The sequence below is a fragment of the Cervus canadensis genome, chromosome 3, assembly GCF_019320065.1.
Source record: "Cervus canadensis isolate Bull #8, Minnesota chromosome 3, ASM1932006v1, whole genome shotgun sequence".
Lineage (NCBI taxonomy): Eukaryota > Metazoa > Chordata > Mammalia > Artiodactyla > Cervidae > Cervus > Cervus canadensis.
The window spans coordinates 81,324,036-81,347,538 of record NC_057388.1 but is presented as its reverse complement, the minus strand read 5'-3'; the positions used below and the strand labels follow the sequence as shown (position 1 = coordinate 81,347,538).

General features: G+C 41.3%; 1 protein-coding gene across 1 annotated transcript in view; it reads left to right on the top strand.

Annotated features, from left to right (window-relative positions):
* Positions 1-8,453: 8,453 nt before the first annotated feature.
* Positions 8,454-23,503, top strand: part of FAM3C (FAM3 metabolism regulating signaling molecule C) — a 52,724-nt gene continuing 37,674 nt past the window's right edge. The window contains exon 1 of the mRNA XM_043463567.1: positions 8,454-8,616. The gene's annotated coding sequence lies outside the window, so the exon portion shown is untranslated. The remainder of the gene's footprint in view (positions 8,617-23,503) is intronic.

Genomic DNA, 23,503 nt, shown 5'->3' with positions numbered 1-23,503 from the left:
TTAAATACATTCTTTTCTTTAATGGTTACAGTAGATGAGCAATGCATGTTCAACAGAACAGAAGACAGGCTATTCTAGGCAGCATAAAGTTCAAGCCAACACATGTATAAGCCAGAATGACTTCCTTATACCTCAACATGTAAAAATATCTTCCATCAAAACAAAACAAAAGGCAGAGACTTCCCAGGTCCAGTGATTAAGATTCTGCCTTCCAAGGTAGGAGGTGCGGGTTCTATCCCAGTTACGCAACTTAGATCCCATATGCTGCCAGGTGTGGCCAAAAAGTAAAACAACAGCAACAAACACCAAAAACGGACAAGATTGCAGAGCAGGTACAATAGTGATTACATAAGAAATAAAGTTATGTCTCCAGTAAAGAACTGAGAGAGAAAATTTGGCAGATGAATTAAGGATTTGAGAGAGTAAGTAATTTAGGTTAAGATAGAGGTACAGACAGCTAATGACAAGCCATGTGGCCTCTGGATTTCTGGAGGAAGTTAAATAGACCTGCGATGAGCTTAACTACTTAGGTCTATCGTTGGTGATGGAGAGATGACCGTTCTGCTGGGTTGGATAGTGGCAAGGGGGTGAGGAGATACAAGGTGTCATCTCCTATGAGTCAGAAAAGCTGTACGTGAAGCAGTAGTACAGAAAATAACAACAGAGGCTTGAAAAGATGAGTCCCAAGAGTTTCAGGGAGAACCAAACTAAGGCCATGCAAAGTTCCAGGACAATTGGCAGTCTGAACTGATAAGCACATATGCTGCGTGCTAAACCACTTCAATTGTCTGACTCCATGCGACCCTATGGGCTGTAGCCTGCCAGGCTCCTCTGTCCATGGGATTGTCCAGGCAAGCAAACTGGAGTGGGTTGCCATGTTCTTCTCCAGGGGATCTTCCCAACCCAGGAATCGAACATGCATCTCTTATGTCTCCTGCATTGGCAGGCAGGCTCTTTACCACTAGCGGCACCTGGGAAGCCCTGGGAACTTAAAAGCGATCTCCTCAAAGTATTGCAATCAGATAAGTGGGACAGTGGGGCATTTAAGAATTCTCTGAGACCATATATGGCAAATGAGTTTTATCTCCTATACTAAAAACCATACTAAATATTTTCCACTACTAAACAAACAAAAATGCAAACTTTGTCAGGGAATGGCTATTGTTTTCACTTATGGGGTGGAAAGTGGCTTTGACAGAGGAAGCAACTTGCCTAAGGTCACTTAGCAGCTAGTGACAGACAGAGTCAGCAACTATTAATAAATTCATCTGTCTGACTCCAAATCCAACCCAACTACCCCATCTCAATGATGGGGTCAGGGAGGGGTGTCCTGGAGGTACAGAAGAGAAAGGGAATTTAGGAAGGTGATTTTATTTTGGAATCTATGGAGACTAAATCCTAAGGAAATCAGTCCTGGGTGTTCATTGGAAGGACTGATGCTGAAGCTGAAACTCCAATACTTTGGCCACCTGACATGAAGAACTGACTCCTTGGAAAAGACCCTGATACTGGGAAAGATTGAAGGCAGGAGGAGAAGGGGACGACAGAGGATGAGATGGTTGGATGGCATCACTGACTCTATGGACATGAGTTTGAGTGAGCTCTGGGAGTTGGTGATGGACAGGGAAGCCTGGCGTGCTGCAGTCCATGAGGATGCAAAGAGTCGGACACAACTGAGCGACTGAACTGAACTGAACCTGATAGAAACTGAAGGTTAAATCCCCCACTCCTGTCCTTTTCAAAGTGAAGTGAGCAATTTCCCTGGCTTTTGCTTCATGAATAGAGATGGAAATTTTGACTATTGGATAGAACTCTACAAAATACCAGATGCTATATTTGAGCAGAACTTCTCTGGGTAAATAAATTACACTTAAAAATATGTACCAAACCTCACTGAGGCCGCAGCAATTCTACAAGAAACATTTCAAAATAAAAGTGCAAGAAATGAGGAGGTTAGGGACTCATAAGTGTCCTTTGATACTTAATCAGGATACAAGTTCAGAATAGCTCAGATGTAACATATTTGGGTGGGTGGGTGGGGGGTTCGGGACTGAAGAAACTGCAATAGAAAATGACCTAAAATTATATCAAGTTCATGAACTTGTACCATGTTCACTTGGGTAAGTAGATAGATTCCCTTCCCTATCTATGTCACAGGTGTGCCAAGGAAAGGCTTTTGGCACATACAACCTTGCACAGATCACACAGGCTGGAGGATTTGAAAGTCAGTGGCATCGTCTGGGATTCTAACATTTCTAACTTATTCTGTGGATAGGTGATGTTGAAGTAGTACACGTTAGGGAAAAGGTTCAACGAATTTAAGAGAGCACGTGTTGTCGTTCAGTTGCTAAGTCATATCTGACTCTTTGCGACTCCATGGACTGTAACACGTCAGGCTTCCCTGTCCTCTATCTCCCAGAGTTTGCTCAAATTCATGTCCACTGAGTCGGTGATGCTCCCTAACCATCTCAAAAGATGAGGACTCTCATCTTTTGGAATCTTCTACAAAAAGAACACACAAAAATGGCAACAATGCATGGAGTAGGTTTTATTTCATTTTATTCTGCTTGGTTTGCTACTTGTATGTCTGTAGACATCCTGTAGTTACATGGGATTTTTGGCCTCCTGGAGTGTTGCTGAATTATCTTTAGTGACCACTAAATCCACTAGAAAACAGGTCTTAATGCAATACTAACCATTGGTTGATATTTTGTTACCCATATTCCTGTGGCTTGGCTCAAATCAGAGCAAACAATGCATTTCAATTTAATGGAAACTAGAGATCTTAATGCTTAATAAAAATACCACAGTCACAGTGAATCCTTTCGTGCTTGGACTAAAGGATTTTTTTATTCGGTTCTTAATCAAATATTGAAGTTACAGACTGAAGCAATTATGTTTTAGGAAAATATAAAATTTGCTCAGTATTAATTTAGTTCCTTATTCTCAGAGGATTTTTCTGGTGGACATTTTTTTTTTAATGAGACTTAGAAGTGTTTTTAGATGACTTAATATGAGGATTATTCATTCATTTACTTAGAATTATATGAATGTTAGGGGTGCAGTCACATTTTTCCATTTTCTCTGTGGCTGTAAAAAAATTATTTTCTCCCAAGGTCTGATAAATATATTTTAAAAATATCTCATAGACATGTGTATCATGTTCATGTAAGATATGTGGGGGGTGTGTATGTGTGTGTGTGTGTGTGTGTGTGTGTTTAAGTTGATTTCTGACTTCTGTATTTTTACTTGGCAGTACAAATAGGTAACCTTGCCATATTAGACTTTAAAAAAGTATTTTTTAGATTATGATGCTGAGTCAGAAGTTTTTCTAGCCAGTAATACTTTATAAGACAGAATAATAAGCTATTTTTCTGAAGAACCACTAATAATCTTAATAATTGTTTACAATACACACTTGTACATACTTTCAGGGTAAGAGAAAGTTTTTTGGCAGTCATGAGTCCATCACATATTTTAGATGTGGGTTACCATATTCAGTATATTATTTAATATGATTTATAACCAAGACAAAAGTGCCAAATTTTCCCACACTGAAAGAGCTATTAAAAGACCTAGTTCAAACCAGAACTTCCTAGGGAGTAGAATAAAGACATCATTAAAAAATTCAAAATTTTATGGTATCTATAATTTTCTTACATGTTGCTAGAAAAGTAGTAATAGATGGAAAACTAGAGTCCTTCTTTATGTAAAAATACATTTGTTATAATGATTGCATTGTATTTTACATATGTTTCATGGTAAATTAAACAGCTCATTTTGTATAGATGGTGTTTCTTATGTATCAAATGTACATCACCTACACAAAATGAAGACAGTCCACCAGGCTCCTCTGTCCATGGGATTCTCCAAGCAAGAATACTGGAATGGGTAGCCACTTCCTTCTTCAAGGGATCTTCCAATCCAGGAATCGAACCTGGATCTCCTGCACTGCAGGCAGATTGTTTAGGATCTGAGCCACCAGGGAAGCCCTATGGATCAAATGCAGTGTCTCAAAATCTGTGGGCATGCCAGCTTTTTAAATGATACTATTTTGCTTATATAAGGTTTTAAAGTGATCAGACTCATAGAAACAGAATACAGAAGAGTTGCAATGGACCAGAGAGAGATAGGAGGATGTGGAGTTATTGTTCAATGGGTACAGAGTTTCAGTTTTTCAAAATGAAAAGAGTTCTGGAGGTGGAAGACTGTGCTGGTTACACAACAATGTGAATGTACTTAAAATCACCAGAGGTACACTTAAAAAAGCTTAAAAGGGTAAATGTATCTAAGGAAAGGAAAGGAGGGGAGTTTAGGGTGAGGCATTTAGGCAAAAGTCCATGTCACTCACTAGGCCAACACAGGCTGTGAAAAAGAGAAGTCGGGAAATTTGGCTTCTTTACAGAGACACCTAGGAGTAAACCTGGCTCCAACGGATGGCCGGTCCCACTTAGGGGGAAAGGAGTTGGTGGGATGAGAGGAGGAACACGCGTGTCTTGTGGATTTTACCCACAGGCTGGAGGAAGTTTGAGAGGTTTGGGTCTTTTTTTTTTTTTTTAATTGTATATTTATTTATGGCTGTTCTGGGTTTTCATTGCTGTCTGGGCTTTTCTCCAGTTGCGGCAAGTGGGGACTACTCTTAGTTGAGGGGCGTGGGCTTCTCTGCTGGCTTCTCGCGTTGCAGAGCATGGGCCCTAGGGCACTCAGGACCCAGTAGCTGCGGCAGGTGGGCTCAATGGTTGCAGTTCCCGGGCTCTAGGGCACAGACTCAGTGTGTGTGTTTGCGACCAACAATAGCAACAACCGGCATGTGGGATCCTCCCTGACCTGTTTCTCCTGCATTGGCAGGCGGATTCTTTACCACTCAGCCACCAGAGAAGCTCGGTTTGAGCGTTCTAAATACACATTTTTGTGACTATTCTGAACAACACTTTCTAAGCCACGTCTGAATGTGGTATTTAACTCAGTGTGTAGGTATCGCATTTGACACTTTTTATTATTTTTTGCTTTTATTATTCTACCTCTGTGTTTTTCCCCCACGTGATAGTCTTTAAAAGCTTGTAGAGTTTCTGGCCATCCCTCTACAAGTTTGGGGTGACAATCCAATATGAGCATGCTCTAATATTTTAATGTAATCCCTCTCCTAGGACTAGGCAGCTTGCATTTATGTATGTGTTTATTTTTATTTTTTGTTTTTTTTTTTTACAAACCTTTCCCTCCATGTTTCAGGGACCTATTACTACATTAAAAAAAAAAAAAAAAAAAGACTACCAGGAACTTAGCAACTGATAGCAGCAACAGTGATTTCTCAAGACTGTGTGGGCTGGCTGGTTTGGACGGGGTGGTTCCCACATGTTGTTGTTTGGGGTCATTCCTGGTGCATTCAGCAAGGAGCTCCACTCAGGCTGGACCACGCAGATGACTTCACTCATCTGCTGACTCAGCTGAGTGGTTGGATGGTTTGGCCCTAACCAGGCCTCTCTTTCTCTCCACGGAGTTTCTTCTCATTCAATAGCCTGATCTGAGTTTCTTTATGTGGTGACAGGATCCTAAAAATAATGGAAGCTTCAAGGCCATTCAAGGGAAGTTACCCAGCATCATTTCAGCTGCATTCTATGGGTTAAAACAAGTCCCAGGGCCAGCCCAGTTTCCAGAGGAGGGTCACAGATTCTACATCTTGATGGTAAACATGGCAGGAATTTACGGAAATGGGAGGAATCATTGGTTGCTGTATTTGCAGGCAATCTCTACTCCGTATACAGATCGTTGTTGTTGTTTAGTCACTAACTTGTGTCTGTCTCTTTTTGCGACCCCATGGATTGTAGCCCATCAGGCTCCTCTGTCCATGGGATTTTCCAGGCAAGAATATTGGAGTGGGTTGCCATTTCCTTCTCCAGGGATCTTCCCAATCCAGGGATCGAACCTGCAATTCCTTCATTGGCAGACTGAATCTTTACCACTGAGCCACCTGGGAAGCCCGCATATACAGATAACTGATGCCAAATGAAATATTCTGCTTGAGAATGGGTCCAATTAATATTCTGAGGCTTTGCATCAAGCTTAACCTTTTGCAATATTATGTAATTCTTATGTGGGAAATTGTACATACAGTATAAGCTACAGTTTTATGTAAAACCTTGCAGCCATTGAAGAGGGAATGAATTTTCTTTTCCAAGCATAGACAAAGGTGAGTTTTGAGGCTTGAAATTTTGGGCATGGGGGTTTGAATCTTGGCCCTGTCACATATGAACACAGGATCCTGGACAACATTCCCTTTCTGTTATGCACTTTTCTCCTTGGTAGTTAGGATTTAGGTATAATAGGATTATTGTGAGGATTAAATGAGTAAATATATATAAAGAGTTTAGGAAAGAGCCTGGAACATAGCAAATACATAATAAACATTGGCTTTCAAAATAAAAATTATCATAAAAATGTGAATTATCATTACCTATTATTATAACGTAATGTATTATTATAATGTAACACAAAAACATTTGTTTGGATTAAGCCTCTCAGAGCCACAGTTTTGTGTAGTCTTATTAACTTTATCATTAATCCTGACTATTTTTCCTGCTTTCCTGCCTCTTGCCAAGTAAAACAGTAGGTAAAAACACAGTTGATTAACAGCTGTGCTAAAGAAATGATTTATCAACTTTTAAACAATGCAATCCATATGAAAAGATATAATTTACATTGTAGACCAGGATGGTGTAACCTACTCACCTACACTTAATATTGTACAAATATTTCATGAAACAGTATGTATTTTCAAGTTGTGCTAGGAACTCTGATTTTTTTGGTTCTATTTCAGTGAATCAATAACAAAATGTCGATTGTGACCCACTATTATTCATTTCATTACCTACTGAAGGGTTTGAAGCTATATATTATGGTCATTGGTTATTCAGCACACGTTCAATCCAGAAATTGTTTCAAGTGTCATGCTATAATACTATGCCATATGTCCTTTCCAAACAGGCCAATTTGATTATGGAGCAAAAAGCTTTTTTTCACAAATATGGCCTGACCTCTCTAATCAAGAGGTGTCTAAATTCTCTCTTTGGCCACCTGATGCGGAGAGCTGACTCATTTGAAAAGATCCTAATGGTGGGAAAGATTGAGGGCAGGAGGAGACGGGGGCAAAAGAGGATGAGATGGTTGGATGGCATCACTGACACAATGGACGTGGGTTTGGTTGGACTCCAGGAGTTGGTGATGGACAGAGAGGCCATGAGTGCTGCGGTTCATGGGGTCACAAAGAGTCGGACACGACTGAGCGACTGAACTGAACTGAAATTCTCTCAGTGGGACCTAGGGATCAAGGGAAGGTGTGTACATGTTGTATTTTTGTATCATAAGAAACGAAGTGCCTTATTTCTTTGAGGCTAGATGGACCAGGCTAGAATTCCAACTTCACAACTTACTCCCTTATATTTTCAAACAAGTGATTTAAACTCAACTTTGTAGTCTTGGTTTTTTTAATCTGTTAAAGCAAACACATCTATTATCCTTCACTTCAGTCTGAGTTGTGAGCATTAAATGAGAACACATTCCCGAAGGCCCAGCAAGGTGCAAGCAAAGAAGGCTCTAAATGCATTTATTGCTTCTTCATCCTAGGATGGAACACAAACTTCCAAATTCATAGCTATTATTTAAGTTCTGTATTTTCTATTTTTCCAGGTATGTTAAGACTTGGTAGAATACTATGATTAAACTCTATTATTTCTTTAATGCAATTTAATTTCTACAATCATGTATTGTCCTGATATTCTACCTAATACTGCTAAGAAGCGTTATAGTTATTATTATTTGGGAATATGGATCGGAATTAAGAAACAATTTTACGTTTGCAGGTTTTGGTCTGACCTCCCAGTTAACGAAAAGATGTGTACAGGAGATAAACATCTCTGTTATGTTGCTAAATACATTAAACGAAAGTGAGGTGCAAAATACAAGAACTGCCTTTCTCCTTGAGTCCAACATTTAAGGTTACCAGCGTTCTAGTGCTCGTCAGGTAGTATCTTTGCCATAGGTGAGCTAGTTTGGAAGGAGTCAGGAGGAAATAACGATCATCTCGAATACGCTAGCTGATGGATCTCTAAAATAGGACAGATTATTTCAAAATTTCTTCCTTTAAGGCGGGGATTACGGAAGTGTGACTGAAGGCAGGCTAGGGGACGCGGGAGGGCGGGGAGAGGCAGTGACACTTCTGCCCTGTCCAGGGGTGCGGACGGCCGCCGCCCCTCCACTCCCACGTGGCAGGTCCAGACAGCCCGGCGCGGACAGGGGCGGGGCCGCAGAGCCCTCCCTTTGCTCTCCGGCCCTTCCTCAGGCCTGCACGGCGCCAGCTCGGTCCTCCACCGCCAGGGGGCGGGCGCGGCTTCCCGGAGGCGGGGGCCCATTGGTTGCGCCGGGGAAGCGGGGGAGGCGGCCCAGCGGCGAGCTGGCTTCCTCCTGGCCACTCGAAAGGGTGAGGGGAAGCCGGAGGAACCCGGGAGGAAGCGGAGGAGCCAGCGGGAGGCGGCGGCGGCGGCTCCCGTCGGCCTCCGGCAAGACTGACCGCAGGGAGGCCGGAAAGCGGGCGCGCGCGGCGCAGAGGCGGGCGGGAGGCCGGTGAGACGGACGGGGAGGCGGACAGAGCCGCGGCCGAAGGCTGGGAGGCTGGAGGGAGGCTGGGGGGAGCCGGGCACCCACCTTCACCTTCATCCTCCGCTAACCCCGCGATCGCCGGCCGGGTGGTCGGGGAGCGTCCCACCGGGGGCAGGGCGCGACAGGAGCGGGGTACCGGAGCGTGGTGGGCTGGGGGTCCAGGCCGCCGCCGCCGCGTGGGTATCCTCAGCCGGGCGGCGAGTCTCCGGGCTCCGCGGAGGGCGGGGCGGCGCCTGCACCTGGCGCTCCGGCCTGGGGCTGGCACCTGGGGCGCGTGTCCGGCGCTCGGTCTCCAGCTCGGGTCGGAAATGGGGCCGAGTGCTCTAAAGAGGCGGGGATGGAGTTGGATGTTGCATTAGAACTCTGTGGAGGGAGACCTTGGCTCAGTTGTAAAGTTTTACTGTCTTCTGAGCTGGAGGTACTTTTTATTTTTTAAACCTATCCAGCCCATTGGTATTCAGTAACACGGATGGATGTACTTTTCTTTTTTCTTTGCTTTTTTTCCCACTTGTTTGCCGCTAAGCCCACAGTTTCTACAATATGTTACAATTTGTGACCCTAGATCTAAATAATGAGTGATGGACTGACGTTTAAGATCTCCAGCTGTAATTTTTTTGTTTTCATCATTCTTTTTTTTTTTTTTAAATTTTTTATCATACAAGACTGTTTAATTCACAGAACCTTTTCTTTGTTTCTTTCTATTTGGCCAAAAAGAATATGAATACAATTGCTTACTAGGCGCTGTGCCAGCTGCTTTCAGATGCACATTTATTTCTTAACGACCCATAGAGTAGGTCCATTTGTGTATTTTCCCAATTTTACTCAGAAAATATGAACTCCCCTAGAGGTTAGGTTCAAAAAGATAGAGACTAGCAGGAGATCCCAGACCCCTTGAACGCTTATTTACCTTTCAGGGCTAGTGATATCCTGTCAAATTTTATAGGTTTGGGGGAGACCTTAATGTTATTCATACAGTGCATTATTGAATACAATGGGATCTCCATTTAACTTAGAAAATTCAAGTTATTAACACCAGCAAGAGATTGGCAGAATCAGCAACTGGTTGTGGTCATATCCATATCATTAACTATACCTCTTTTTAAAGGCTGTCAGTCTCAAGTTCTTTGGCAGTTTACTAATTAAATCACAGGGTCTCTGCCCCCCACTTTATACAGGTGTGAGAAGCTTTAGTCTGTGTAATGTTTTCTAAACTCATTTTTCTTGATAGCAAGAAATAAAGAGAGTTTGATGCAGTGATACTCTCCTGGGAGATCTCTCAGAATCACCTGTAAATGAGGCTTCAAAAAAGGACACAGGTCAGGTTCCTCCCCAAGACCCCAATGGAGGGATCTTCTATTTAAAAGGGAGTCAAAGTAAGACTGAGCACCAGTAGGTTAAAGTGACGTTTTAAATAAACTTAATAGCTGTTACAATTTTAAAAAGAATTACTAAGTAGCTAAATCTTTTTGTAATTAATGAAGATACCTTAAAAAGGAAAATATCATTGGAGAGAATGTCAGAGGATAAAGAGATTGTTGTTGAATGGTGATAAGTAGTCCTTGTGGGGCATCAGAAGAGTCTGACTTTTATTTAATCACATATTTTAAGTCTTAAATGGTCAGCCTCAGCATTTGAAAACTTGTATATTCATAATTAGACATACCAGAGTACTTATTTGTGCCTGCTGGTAATTATAGGTAACATGGATACTGTGAATAGGGCAACCTTGGCTCTCAAAGCTACTTTACTTTCTCTGAGGTAGTGAGTCTTCCCCACCCCCCACTCTTTACTTTTATAACTCCTTTCTCAAAGCTGAAAGGTCCAAGACCTAAGAAGTAAGAGATTTTGGTCTTATGTATTACAGAAAGGCACTTAGCTGAGAATTTAGTAAATAGCAAACATTTGGCTTAAACTTAGTCCAGAAGAGTTCCTGAACTTGGGATCAGAAAATTGGGATTCTAAGCAGTAATTCTGCAATTAGTTCATTGCCCAATAGAGGGCATTGACCAACTTATTTAATATCATATTTTGCCTAATTTCCTTAATCTGATTGGGGTGATTGCACATGACTCCCAAGCTCTTTAAACTTGAAAAGGTTTTGTGAATTTTATTCTGCTCTTAAAATAGAGTCAGCTGATATTTTCTCAGGGGAGAAAATTATGTTCCACTATCTCTATAAGTTTCCACAGTTTCACCCATCAGTATTCTTCCATTGTCTTCCTCACTGGCCTGTTTATTTGATTCAAGCTGTTTTTATTACTTATACCTCCCTTATTTCTAATCTAATTAATTTTCATCTGTTCTTTATTTTTCTAGCTTCACTGTGGTGAGTTTTTCAGTTGCCTTTAACAATTAAATTTAATCTACATAACGTAAAATTTACTATTTTTAGGTGTACAATTCCATGACATTTAGTGCATTCATAGTATTGGGAGGTCATCACATCTTTTTTTTTTTAAATTAATTAATTTATTTTAATTGGAGGCTAATTACACTATTGTAGTGGTTCTTACCATACATTGACATGAATCCACCATGGGTGTACATGTGTTCCCCATCCTGAACCCCCCTCCCACCTCCCTTCCCATCCCATCCCTCAGGATCATCCCAGTGCACCAGCCCCGAGCACCCTGTCTCATGCATGGAACCTGGACTGACGATCTGTTTCACATATGGTAATATACATGTTTCAATGCTATTCTCTTAAATCATCCCACCTTTGCCGTCTGCCACAGAGTCCAAAAGTCTGTTCTTTACACCTGTGTTTCTTTTGCTGTTTCACATATAGGGTCATCGTTACCATCTTTCTAAATTCCATAAATATGTGTTAATATACTGTATGGTGTTTTTCTTTCTGACTTACTTCACTCTGTATAATAGGCTCCAGTTTCATCCACCTTATTAGAACTGATTCAAATGCATTGTTTTTAATAGCTGAGTAATATTCCATTGTGTATATGTACCACAGCTTTCTTATCCATTCGTTTGCTGATGGACATCTAGGTTCCTTCTATGTCCTAGCTGTTGTAAACAGTGCTGCGATGAACATTGGGGTACATGTGTCTCTTTCAATTCTGGTTTCCTTGGTGTGTATGCCCAGCAGTGGGATTGCTGGGTCATATGGCAGTTCTATTTCCAGTTTTTTAAGGAATCTCCACACTGTTCTCCATAGTGGCTACACTAGTTTGCATTCCCACCAACACATCTTTTTAATTCTACATTTTCATCACCCCAAAAGGAAACCTAATGTTCATTAAGCAATTACTCCCCATTCCCCAACCTGTGGCAACCACTAGTCTGCTTTAGCTACAGATTTATCTGTTCTGAATATTCCATGTAAATAGTCATAAGATAGGTGATCTTTGTGTCTAGCTTCTTTTACTTCTTATGTTTTAAAGGTTCATCCATGTTGTAACCTGTATCAGCATTTTGTTCCTTTCTGTGGCTGAATAATATTCCATGTGTAGGTACATACCACGTTTTGTTTAGTATTTCATCCATTGATGGACCCTCATGAGTTTTTGTGTGCTAGTAAGAAAAAGTTATATGGATGTTTGTAGCTGTGAGTCTGAGTTGATTTTCATTATGAGTTCTGCATGGCTTGTTTAGGTAGTAATCATGGTTATCAGATCTACTGCCTAGCTATCCATGCACTATGCTATGCTAAGGTGCTTCAGTCCTGTCCAGCTCTTTGTGACCTCGTGAACTGTAGCCCATTAAGCTCCTCTGTTTATGGGATTTCCCAGGCAAGAATACTGGAGTAGGTTGCCATTTTTTCCTCCAGGGGATCTTCCTGACCCAGGATCCAACCTGTGTCTCCTATTGTTTCCTGCTTTGGCAGGGGATTCTTTACCACTGTGCTATCTGCAGTTAGGTGATCATTAAATGTGTCTTGAAGGACCTGTGATTGACAGAAAATGAATTTTTAATTGGTTCAGAAAATTTCACACTAGAAGCTTCTTACTATCTGTTCTTTGCAAATGGCTGCTAACTTGCATTCTTGATTTTGTGATAGAAATGATACACTCTCCAGGCCTTTGGGCAGATGGAATCTCTTTGCTCCTCCATTTCTTCACATAAGTAAATTTGACTAACAGAATTATGTCTGCCCTAGTGCAGTGAAATTCAGAAGACTAACTTAAAGACTGTATAAATGAAGGGAATATATAGAGGACTTCTAAAACATTCAGAATAGGTACCTGTAACATCCCATCTGATACAGTGTAAAATACTGGAATTATAGGAAATGAAGATAGTTATACTGTATGGAAATTTGTACCTTTCTCCTGTCTCTTTTTGTAGCGATTTGTGAACTAGACACTTCTTTACTTATGTTCAACTTATAGTTAAAATGTATTTAGTTTTATTTTGGCTATTGATAATCTCTCTCCCTCCCTCCTTCCCCTTGTGTCTGTCAATCCATTCATCCATCTCTCTTTCTCCTCTTGGATGGTATAGTGTAAGATTAAAGTAGGTTACATTACAGCCATTTAGTCAGCAATTGTGGAACTCTGCAGGAGCTGACAGAACAAATGTCATTTTGTCCTGTTTTCTGTTCGGGATATGTTTGTACTCTTAGTCACAGAAATCTGATCCCCACTTCATTTCTTCAGTTGGATTATGAATTTTTAAGCAAAATTCTGATTTGGTAGAGAGGAAGACTGCAAGAAATATTGGGATGATTCTAATTTTACACTCTGTTGTAAGCGCTGCAGACAGGAGTTCTCTTTGCTCTGTTCCTCAGCACAGTGTTTCCAGGTTTATTCGCTGCCCTTCTCTCCCTGACTCTCACGGGAGACCTGGCCCAGAGTCTAGCTGATTTCCATTGTTAAGGAAAGAATGAAGATTCTTGTCTTGTGAATTTTACCTTTGGGCTTTTTTGGCCTAGATCTGACTGACTCCCCAGCCCTACTCTAGACTTCTCTGTGTGTTTGGATTGATGTACTGTTGGGCCGAAGTTCTCACATCTGAGCTTGACTGAGGGTCACCTGGGGAGTTTATTAACCATGCAGGAGTTTTAATCCTCTGTCCAAGAGATTCTGGGCTCAGGAATGTGCCTTGTATTGGGTTGGCCAAAAAGTTCATTTGGATTTTTTCGTAAGATGTTACAGAAAAACCCTGATAAACTTTTTGACCAACCCAATAACAAGCCTACCAGTAATTGTGGTGCCCAGGATGATGTTGTTTAGTCGCTAAGTTGTGTCTGACTCTTTGTGACCCCATGGACTGTAGCCCACCAGGCTCCTCGGTCCACGGGGATTCTCCAGGCAAGAATACTGGGGTGGGCTGCCATTTCCTTCTCCAGGGGATCTTCCCGACCCAGGGACTGAAGCCAAGTTCTCCTGCATGGGCAGGTGAATTCTTTACTGCCGAGCCGCCAGGGAAGCCCTGTGTGCACATGATGTGGGCTATTTTATTGTTTGGACTTCAAGGAACCAGATATGGTATTTCATTGAATCTAAGCTGTTTGTAAGGTACACCATTATTTTATAAACTAATAAGAGGAAGAAATGTGGTTGTAAACCTCATCCTGATTTAAGACTTGTTAAAAGAAAGGAGATAGTGTGCATCTTAGAATCGGTAAAGTAGAATGTGAGGTGCTTGGGAAACCACAAGCCCCTCTTGTTACAGTGAAGGGTTATAATGAAGCCATGGGTTAAAAGAATTATAATGGAACAGTCCTTTAGACCTTATACTTGGTAAAATTTGTTTATAATAGAGTTTAACATACGATGCCTGTACTTGACATGTGTTTGTAATGAAGATGACACTGATGACTTTGTTTTAAAATGCAATGTAACTGTATCAGAGTGTAACGCACTCTAGTCTGGCCCCATGTTGTTTTCAGCGTACCCGTTTCCAGTCTTTTATATGTGGGTGTTGCAGATCAGTTCAGAAATCTTATTTTTAAGCTTCTGTGTACTTTAGTGATGTCCATTTTGTGCAGTCCATTAAAATTTGTACTGTACGCCACAGTGACATTGGTGTGGCTTCCTCATTTGAGTTCTTTTTTGTCACCCTTTCTTCTGTTAGAGAGTTCATAACCCCTGATGCCAGCTAGCCAGTTACATGCGTATATACCAGCCACCTATTATCCTGTGTTGAGTAGTTTTAGGATATTGTGTAGTAATCGGTGTCAGCACCAAGTTTGGTGTTGACTTAAAAAAATAGTCACAAGCTAAAAGTTGAGGGTTATGTTTTACTTGGTGGAATTTTTAGGACTTTAAGCCCAGGAGACTGCATCTCAAGTGGCCCTATGAGAACTGCTCTGGTGGGGGGGGGCAAGGGACAGGTTATATAGAAGTTTTGTAACAAGGGACAGGTAGTCCGAACATCAAAAGATTATTGTTAATTAAAGGAAGCCAGATAACTCAAGGAATTTATTGCAAGAGTCTGGGCTCACTGAAATCATTCCTTTCATATGTATCTCAGCTATCTGGGTCCAGTATCCTGTGTTTTCCACATCTTGAACTTTCTTGGGACTCACTGTAGGGAGGGGCTATAGTTTGATTGCTGCTAGATCACAGGCATTCTCTTTCCTGAGTGCCCTTAGGGCTTAGGAACTCACATTGGAGGGCTGGGATCTCTGTGACTGAGACATTCTTGTTTACTGATGTGACAAGAAATACTCCATTTCTTAGTGAAGGTCTCTCAGTCATGTCTGACTCTTTACGACCCCATGGACTGTCCTGCCAGGCTCCTCTGTCCATGGAATTCTCCAGGCAAGAATACTGCAGTGGGTAGCCATTCCTTTTTCCAGGGAATCTTCCCATCCTAGGGATCGAACCCAGGTCTCCTGCATTGCAAGCGGAGTCTTTACATCTGAGCTACCAGGGAAGCCCACGAATACTGGAGTAGGTAGCCTATCCTTTCTCCAAGGGGATCTTCCTGACCCAGGAATCGAACCGGGGTGTCCTGCATTGCAGGCAGATTCTTTTCCAGCTGAGCTACCAGGAAAGCCCATTTCTCAGTGGATCACAATGAACCAGAACTCTGGCTACCAACTTCAAAAGAAACACTGCAGTGGAACACTGGGGCCTGAAAGAGAGAATAGGTTAAAACAGAGGTTAAAATGAATCTTTCTTCACCAATGAGAATTCAGTGAAGAACAGCCCCTCCTGCTATGGTGCTTCCTTCAGTGGCATCATTTTGGCAAATGGAATATTTTTTGTCTGTAGAAAGCTGCTTAGATTTGGGGTGGGGGGGAGGGGGATACGTGTCCACTTAGTGTCTAATCACTTGGAGTATTTACAGAAAACATGGTTAAATGCTTGTTGATCAACTGCAGTATTTCAGATATCTAATGTCTCAACTATCTGAAGAGGAAAGAATTTTAGGTCTCTAGCTGATTGATGTTGGTGGAAGGAGTTGTTCTGTGGAATTCTCGGTGTTGGATGAACAGTGTTGAAATAGTTTTGCGCTTAGAGGGTGGTGTGTGTGGTCTGGCAGGCTCTGTTCCCCCTCCTTCCCTCCGCTCGTCACTGGGGCCGAGTCAGGACAGGCAGGGCAGTTGCATGGTTAGCACGACTGCTTGTAACTGGTTTTTAACTGGAGGGACAAGACGGGATGACAGTTATAGTTTGTCTCGACTCATTCTTAAAAGAATGGAGTTTTATCCAGCTACTGCAGATCAGATGGGGTATCTTTAAAGTGTTACTTTGTCCAGGCACTGCCAGAAGAAGCAAATAAAAGCAAAGGGTAGCAATTTATGGTGGGTGGACTGTGCAGGAAAGCTGAGTGCATCCAGAATATTTCAGGGAGAGGGGTGCCCTCTGGCTCATTTGTGCTTTTACATAGTATGCTTTTAATTCTGTTTCTGAGGCCCAGTTAGATACTAATTCTCTTTTTAATGTAATTTCAATGTGTGCTATTAAGAAAATAAGTAAAACCATATGATGATAGTTCAGAAAACTTTTAAATCCAGGATTAGATCATTTGTATCCCTCTCTTCTTGAGGTTTTCAGTAGAACATTACCATTTCCTTCTAAAGAAACTCACTTATTGGATCTATTGAATCATTATTTTAAAGTGTTTGGTCTGTTGCTTTGTAGTCTCATCTTTTTGAAGGCCATTTTGCAGGAGAGTGGATACACTTACATTTTCCTCAATGATCTTTGGAAAAAGTGAATATATTCTTGGCACTGTAGAATTATACAGATGTCCTCCTTTCCTTCCCAAATACTTTGTTTTTAGCTCTTTTTTCTTTTCTTTTTCCTTCTAGTAAGATTAGTTTGATCATTTAAAAACCTAGGATACTTTTCCAGTTGTAATGCAGACGTCTAAAATTTTCCCTTTAATCATTTTCAGGTCATACTTCCACTTAGGTGTCTTGACACGTGTGTGTATTAAAATGGTAGATTTTAGAAACATCCATTCTCTAGGATTCTGTATCAGAGTCTCCTGTGAGAACTAAACTACTTTCAAGGTAGTAATTGGGTTTTTTTTTTTCTGTGGCTTAACAGAAAACAGCAAATTCTATTAAATTCACAATACTTATGGTGATAGCAACTCACATATCATACGGAGTGTTTGAATGTTAAGATTCTTTTAAATGAATACAACCTTCTCACGCTCTCCATTTTGTTATTTTAAGAATGTATCCCTCTTGGTGAAGATGTGTGCACAGTGACATCTGGATGAGACGAGTACTTGAGAACAGTCTGCACCTGATATAGTGACAGCTTTCTGTTAAAGCAACGGTTCCTTAAAACTAAATATTTGAAATTTAAAAAATTGATCAGACACAGTTACCCATATCCCTTCACCCTTTTTAAGTCCATCACACACACACACACAAAAGCAGTCACTTTTAAACACTTACCAAAGCAGTTAAGCTCTCCTCACCATCATTCTTACAGTTAATGAAAGGAGATATAATGAGATTAATTTTTCTCCATTTTTTTAATGTCTCCTGGGATCCTTTGAAAAACATTCCAGATTCTATAGATTTATTCCTGTCTTTACTGTAGGTGGACAGCTTCGTCTGTAGGAAAGGAAAGACGCCTTCCTTTCTTTTGAAGAGGATGTGTGATGTTGCTTCTCGTTGGGTAGATGCTTCTTATGTGGAGAGCAGTTGATTGTGAAAATGTGTGGTGAACACAGATGGAACACAGAATTCAGGATTGTTTGATCTGTCCTACTTCTCTACTGGTACTTCTCAGAGGTCCCATAGAAGCCGTATGGGAATTGTATATCCTGCAAGTAGTCCCCCAAGAAATGTTGGAATATTAGAGCATGGTCAGGAAGGTTTTTAATTCCTCTATTTTAAAAGATTTTTAAATTTCAATTTCATTTTTTATTCCTTTACCTCAGGTGGCAAATTATGACTGATGGGTCTAATGGGTCACGAGCTAAGATTGGCTTTTGTATTTTTAAGTGATTGAAAAGAAAAAAAGCAAAAGCAGACTTAATAGCTTATAATGTGAAATTTTTAATTAGTAATTTTTTTTTTTATAACACAACTGGGCCCATTTGTTTCAGTATTGTGAACAACTGCTCTCCAGTTACAGCCACAGAGCAGAGTAGGTTTGAAGAGACTCTGTGGTCCGCTGGTGGCTCAGCTGGTAAAGAATCTGCCTGCAATGGGGGAGACCCGGCTGTGATCCCTGGGTCCAGAAGATCCCCTGGAGAAGGGAATGGCAACCCACTCCTGTATTCTTGCCTGGAGAATCCCAAGGACGGAGGAGCCTGGCCGGCAACATTGCATGGGGTTGCAAAGAGTCGGACCTGACTGAGGGACTCACACTTTCACTCTGACTGTGGTCCACAGAACTAAAGCATTTTATTTACCCTCTGGCCCTTTTACAGAAAGTTGCCAACACTTGCTCTGTTTTATTTACATAAATACAAGTATTTTTTGCAAATACTTTTCTTTAAATACCATACTTTTATTTGTAAACATTAGAATAACTTCCCCTTGTGACTTTTAGCTGTAACATTCTTTAGATTTCAGCATTGTGTCATTTTCCTCTTTTACTGCTCTGGGACTAAAAATTTCATCTATTACATTCTGATCTTGAGGGGATCTGGGTTCTCCAGAGAAACAGAACCAATAGGAGACCATCTGTCCATCTATCTATCTACCTGTCTGTTAATATCTACCTTATGTGTGTATACTCAATTGCTCAGTCATGTCTGACTCTTTGAGACCCTGTGGAGTGTAACCCACCCGACTCCTCTTTCCATGGGATTCTCCAGGCAAGAACACTGGACTGGCTTGCCGTGCCTTCCTCCAGGGGATCTTTCCGACCCAGGAACTGAACTCAAGTCTCCTGTACTTGCAGATGTGTTCTTTACCTCTGCACCACCTGGGAAGCTCACGTATCTACCTACCTAAGATAAGTAACTATCAGAAGGAATCGGCTTGTGCAGTTGTGGAGGCTGAGAGGTTGCAGGATCTGCAGTCGGCAGACAGGAGACCCAGGAGAGCCAGTGATATGGTTCCAGTCTGAGGCCACAGGCCTGAGAGCCGGGAGAATTCAGTGGTGTAAGTTTCAGTCCAAATCTGGAGGCAGGTGAAGACCTGAATATTCATTGGAAGGACTGATGCTGAAGCTGAAACTCCAATACTTTAGCCACCTGATGCAAAGTACTGACTCATTGGAAAAGACTCTGATGCTGGGAAAGATTGAGAGCAGGAGGAGAAGGGGACAACAGAGGATGAGATGGTTGGATGGCATCACCAACTCGATGGACATGAGTTTGAGCAAGCTCCGGGAGTTGATGATGCACAGGGAAGCCTGGTGTGCTGTGGTCCATGGGGTCGCAAAGAGTTGGACACAACTGAGTGACTGAACTGAAACTGAAGATCGATATCCTAGCTTGAAGACTGTAGGCAGAAAGAGTGAATGCTGCTCTATTCAGTACTTTTTGTTCTCTTCGGATCTCCCAACTGATTGAACAAGGCTCACTCACTTGGGGAAGGCAAATTGTTTTACTCTAATGCTAATCGCCTTTTCCTATTTGGAACCAGTCTGTTGTTCCATGTCCATTTCTAACTGTTGCTTTCTGACCTGCATATAGGTTTCTTAAGAGGCAGGTCACGTGGTCTGGTATTCCCATCTCATTCATAATTTTCCACAGTTTATGGTGATCCACACAGTCAAAGGCTTTGACATAGTCAATAAAGCAGAAATAGATGTTTTTCTGGAACTCTCTTGCTTTTTCTATGATCCAGTGGATGTTGGCAATTTGATCTCTGGTTCCTCTGCCTTTTCTAAAACCAGCTTGAACATCTGGAAGCTCACAGTTCACGTATTGCTGAAGCCTGGCTTGGAGAATTTTGAGCATTACTTTACTAGCATGTGAGATGAGTGCAATTGTGCGGTCGTTTGAGCATTCTTTGGGATTGCCTTTCTATGGGATTGGGATGAAAACGGACCTTTTCCAGTCCTGTGGCCACTGCTGAGTTTTCCAAATTTGCTGGCATATTGAGTGCAGCACTTTCACAGCATCATCTTTCAGGATTTGAAACAGCTCAACTGGAATTCCATCACCTTCACTAGCTTTGTTTGTAGTGATGCTTTCTAAGACCCACTTGACTTCACACTCCAGGATGTCTGGCTCTAGGTAGTGATCACACCATTGTGATCATCTGGGTCATGAAGATCTTTTTTGTACAGTTTTTCTGAGTATTCTTGCCACCTCTTAATATCTTCTGCTTCTGTTAGGTCCATAACTTTTCTGTCCTTTATTGAGCCCATCTTTGCCTGAAATGTTCCCTTGGTATCTCTAATATGCAGAGTACATCATGAGAAACGCTGGGCTAGAAGAAGCACAAGCTGGAATCAAGATTGCCGGGAGAAATATCAATAACCTCAGATAGGCAGATGACACCATCCTTATGGCAGAAAGTGAAGAGGAACCTAAAAAGCCTCTTGATGATAGTGAAAGAAGAGAGTGAAAAAGTTGGCTTAAAGCTCAACATTCAGAAAACTAAGATCATGGCATCTGGTCCCATCACTTCATGGGAAATAGATGGGGAAACAGTGGAAACAGTGTCAGACTTAATTTTTTGGGCTCCAAAATCATTGCAGATGGTGATTGCAGCCATGAAATGAAAAGACACTTAATCCTTGGAAGGAAAGGTATAAACAACCTAGATAGCATATTAAAAAACAGAAACATTACTTTGCCAACAAAGGTCCGTCTAGTCAAGGCTATGATTTTTCCAGTGGTCATATATGGATGTGAGAGTTGGACTGTGAAGAAAACTGAACGCCGAAAAAAAAAATTGATGCTTTTGAACTGTGGTGTTGGAGAAGACTCTTGAGAGTCCCTTGGACTGCAAGGAGATCCAACCAGTCCATCCTAAAGGAGATCAGTCCTGGGTGTTCATTGGAAGGACTGATGCTGAAGCTGAAATTCCAATACTTTGGCCACCTCATGCAAGGAGTTGACTCACTGGAAAAGACCCTGATGCTGGGAGGGATTGGGGGCAGGAGGAGAAGGGGACGACTGAGGATGAGATAGTTGGGTGGCATCACCGACTCGATGGACATGAGTTTGGGTGGACTGCGGGAGTTGGTGATGGACAGAGAGCCCTGGCGTGCTGCGATTCATGGGGTCACAAAGAGTCGGACACGACTGAGCGACTGAACTGAACTGAATGGTAATCTCATCCAGTAAGATTCTCAGAGACAGACCCTGAATGTTTAACCAAGTACAGTGTCTGGGCACCCAGTGGCCCAGTGGAGTGGACACATAAATTAGCCATCACAAGGCCTAAATGTACTTCAAATCTATTTTTTAGACTTCGCCTTCTTGAAAAGCCTCAGTTCACATGGATATTAGAATCGTCTATTGATTCTCAGTTGATTCATTTAAAATTGCCATCTGGGAGGAAGCATTTTCCTCTACCCTTTTAGTTTCTTTTGGCTGGTCTAAAATTAACATGAAACGAATTAACAGAAAATCAGAAGTTTAATAACATGTATACATGGTGGAGATCAGGGAAAACTGAGTTGCCAAAATGGTGGAAGCTCTCACTTTAAATACTATCTTCAGCTAAAGACAGAAGGAATATGAGGGGTAGTGGTTTGGGATTTCAAAGGGGAGGAAGGGCCAGTTCCTTTGGAGGCAGAAGAGCAAATGTTTGGTAAATGTTTTCTGGGCCTTGCAGTGACAATGGGATACCTAGAGGAATTTTAGCAAGCAGATTTTGCTGAGTTCCTCCCTATCTATGCATCTGGTTCATACTACTGTTATATATGGTAATAGCTCCTTCTGAATAGACCCCCTGTAAATTCTTCAGGCAGCAAAGGGGGAAGATCAGGATCTTTTGCCCTTGACTGTTTCCAACTGGAAATAATTAACACACCAAAGAGACCTTTGGGGTCACAAATTTTGTTTCCTTATATTGCCATTTGGCCATAACTGAGTTAAAAGTGGATTGAATGGAGCGGTAGTTTCTTTATACTTTTGGTATATAATTGGTAGTATTTTCTTCTGGTTTAATTAAGTGATTGTTGTTTGTTGGTATACTTCATTCTCCTGTGGCCTTTCTGTCTTACATGGAGTGTTCTAATACACAGGCTTAGTCATTTTGACAAACCATCAGAGCCCTAGAGTGGCTAGTTGGCAGCAGGGATTAGTGATTCCCAGAGCAATTTGCAAAAGCCAGATTGATTGGCATGGAATTTTGTCAACAAGCTTCTTAGAGCATGTCAGAGAGCTGCTGGGGTGAAAGGGAGGTGGAATTGTTTATAGTATCAGCTTCTTTCTTACCTTTTATATGACCTTGAACATATCTCTTGACTTCATCTATAATGCTGTAGGGCTATTGGGAAGATTACATGAAATAAGAATGTGTGTGACTTACTCAGCTGTTTGCCTTATTACCTAGTTTTTGCTAACTGGCACAGCCTTACACAGATGGTGAATAATTGTTCCTATGGCTTATTTTGTTGATGTAGAATGGTGCTCTTCTAATTCACCGGATGTAGCTTGAGTTCACTTCTCAAGGAAAGAGTGACAGTATCATTTGACCTGTGTTTTTATCCATCATCCTACAGTTGACTGATTCTTAGACAAGGTCTGTTTATTTAGGCTTGATTTTAGCAAAACTCCATAAATTAAACCAAAGTAGATGGTTGGGCTAAATGAAATGTTTAAATTACAAGAAATTTGAAGAAATGTGGTGTGTCAATCAGAAATCCTAATTCAGGCGCCCTCCTTCAGTCTAGGTTACTTACTTAATTAGTGTTTATCCAGAATGATGTTTCATTGGTCAGAGCAAGCATAGTGGCCCTGCCTGCAGTGGACTCTAATTGTTATGCACTTTACACATTAGCAACCGATGATATGGGTAATCATTGATCTAATACACGGGAACTTGTTTTGACCTAGACTACACTTTTGGGTGGCAGGGGGGAGAGAAAAATGTATTTCACAAATATACTATTTTTTTTTTAAAATCTTTAAAAATACTCTCCTCCCACCCATATTCCTGTTTTGGTAAATGGCTCTAATTTTTCTATCTCTACTTTTTAATGAGTATGTAAGAACAGTTATAAAATTCTCACCTCTTACTCTGAATTAAAGAGCTCTGAATTTCTAGCAGAGGCCCTGTTCCCCCTTTTGATGTGTTGTTCATTTTCTCTGGATCTGTTTTACCTGCATTTGATTGTTGGAGATTCAGCCTGAGATATATACCAGACTCCATTAAGATGTTCCTCCCCCGGGACAATTCTGTGTAAATGTTTTGTTTATTTTTAATGTCCTTCTAAGAAGACAAGTTAGGAATGGTTTGGAATTAGCACATTGTAAACAGATGCTCCTTGATTTGCTCTCAAATATTTTCAGTATTCTTTCCTTATGCCAATCTACACTCTTGCATCATTAATTTGCTTCG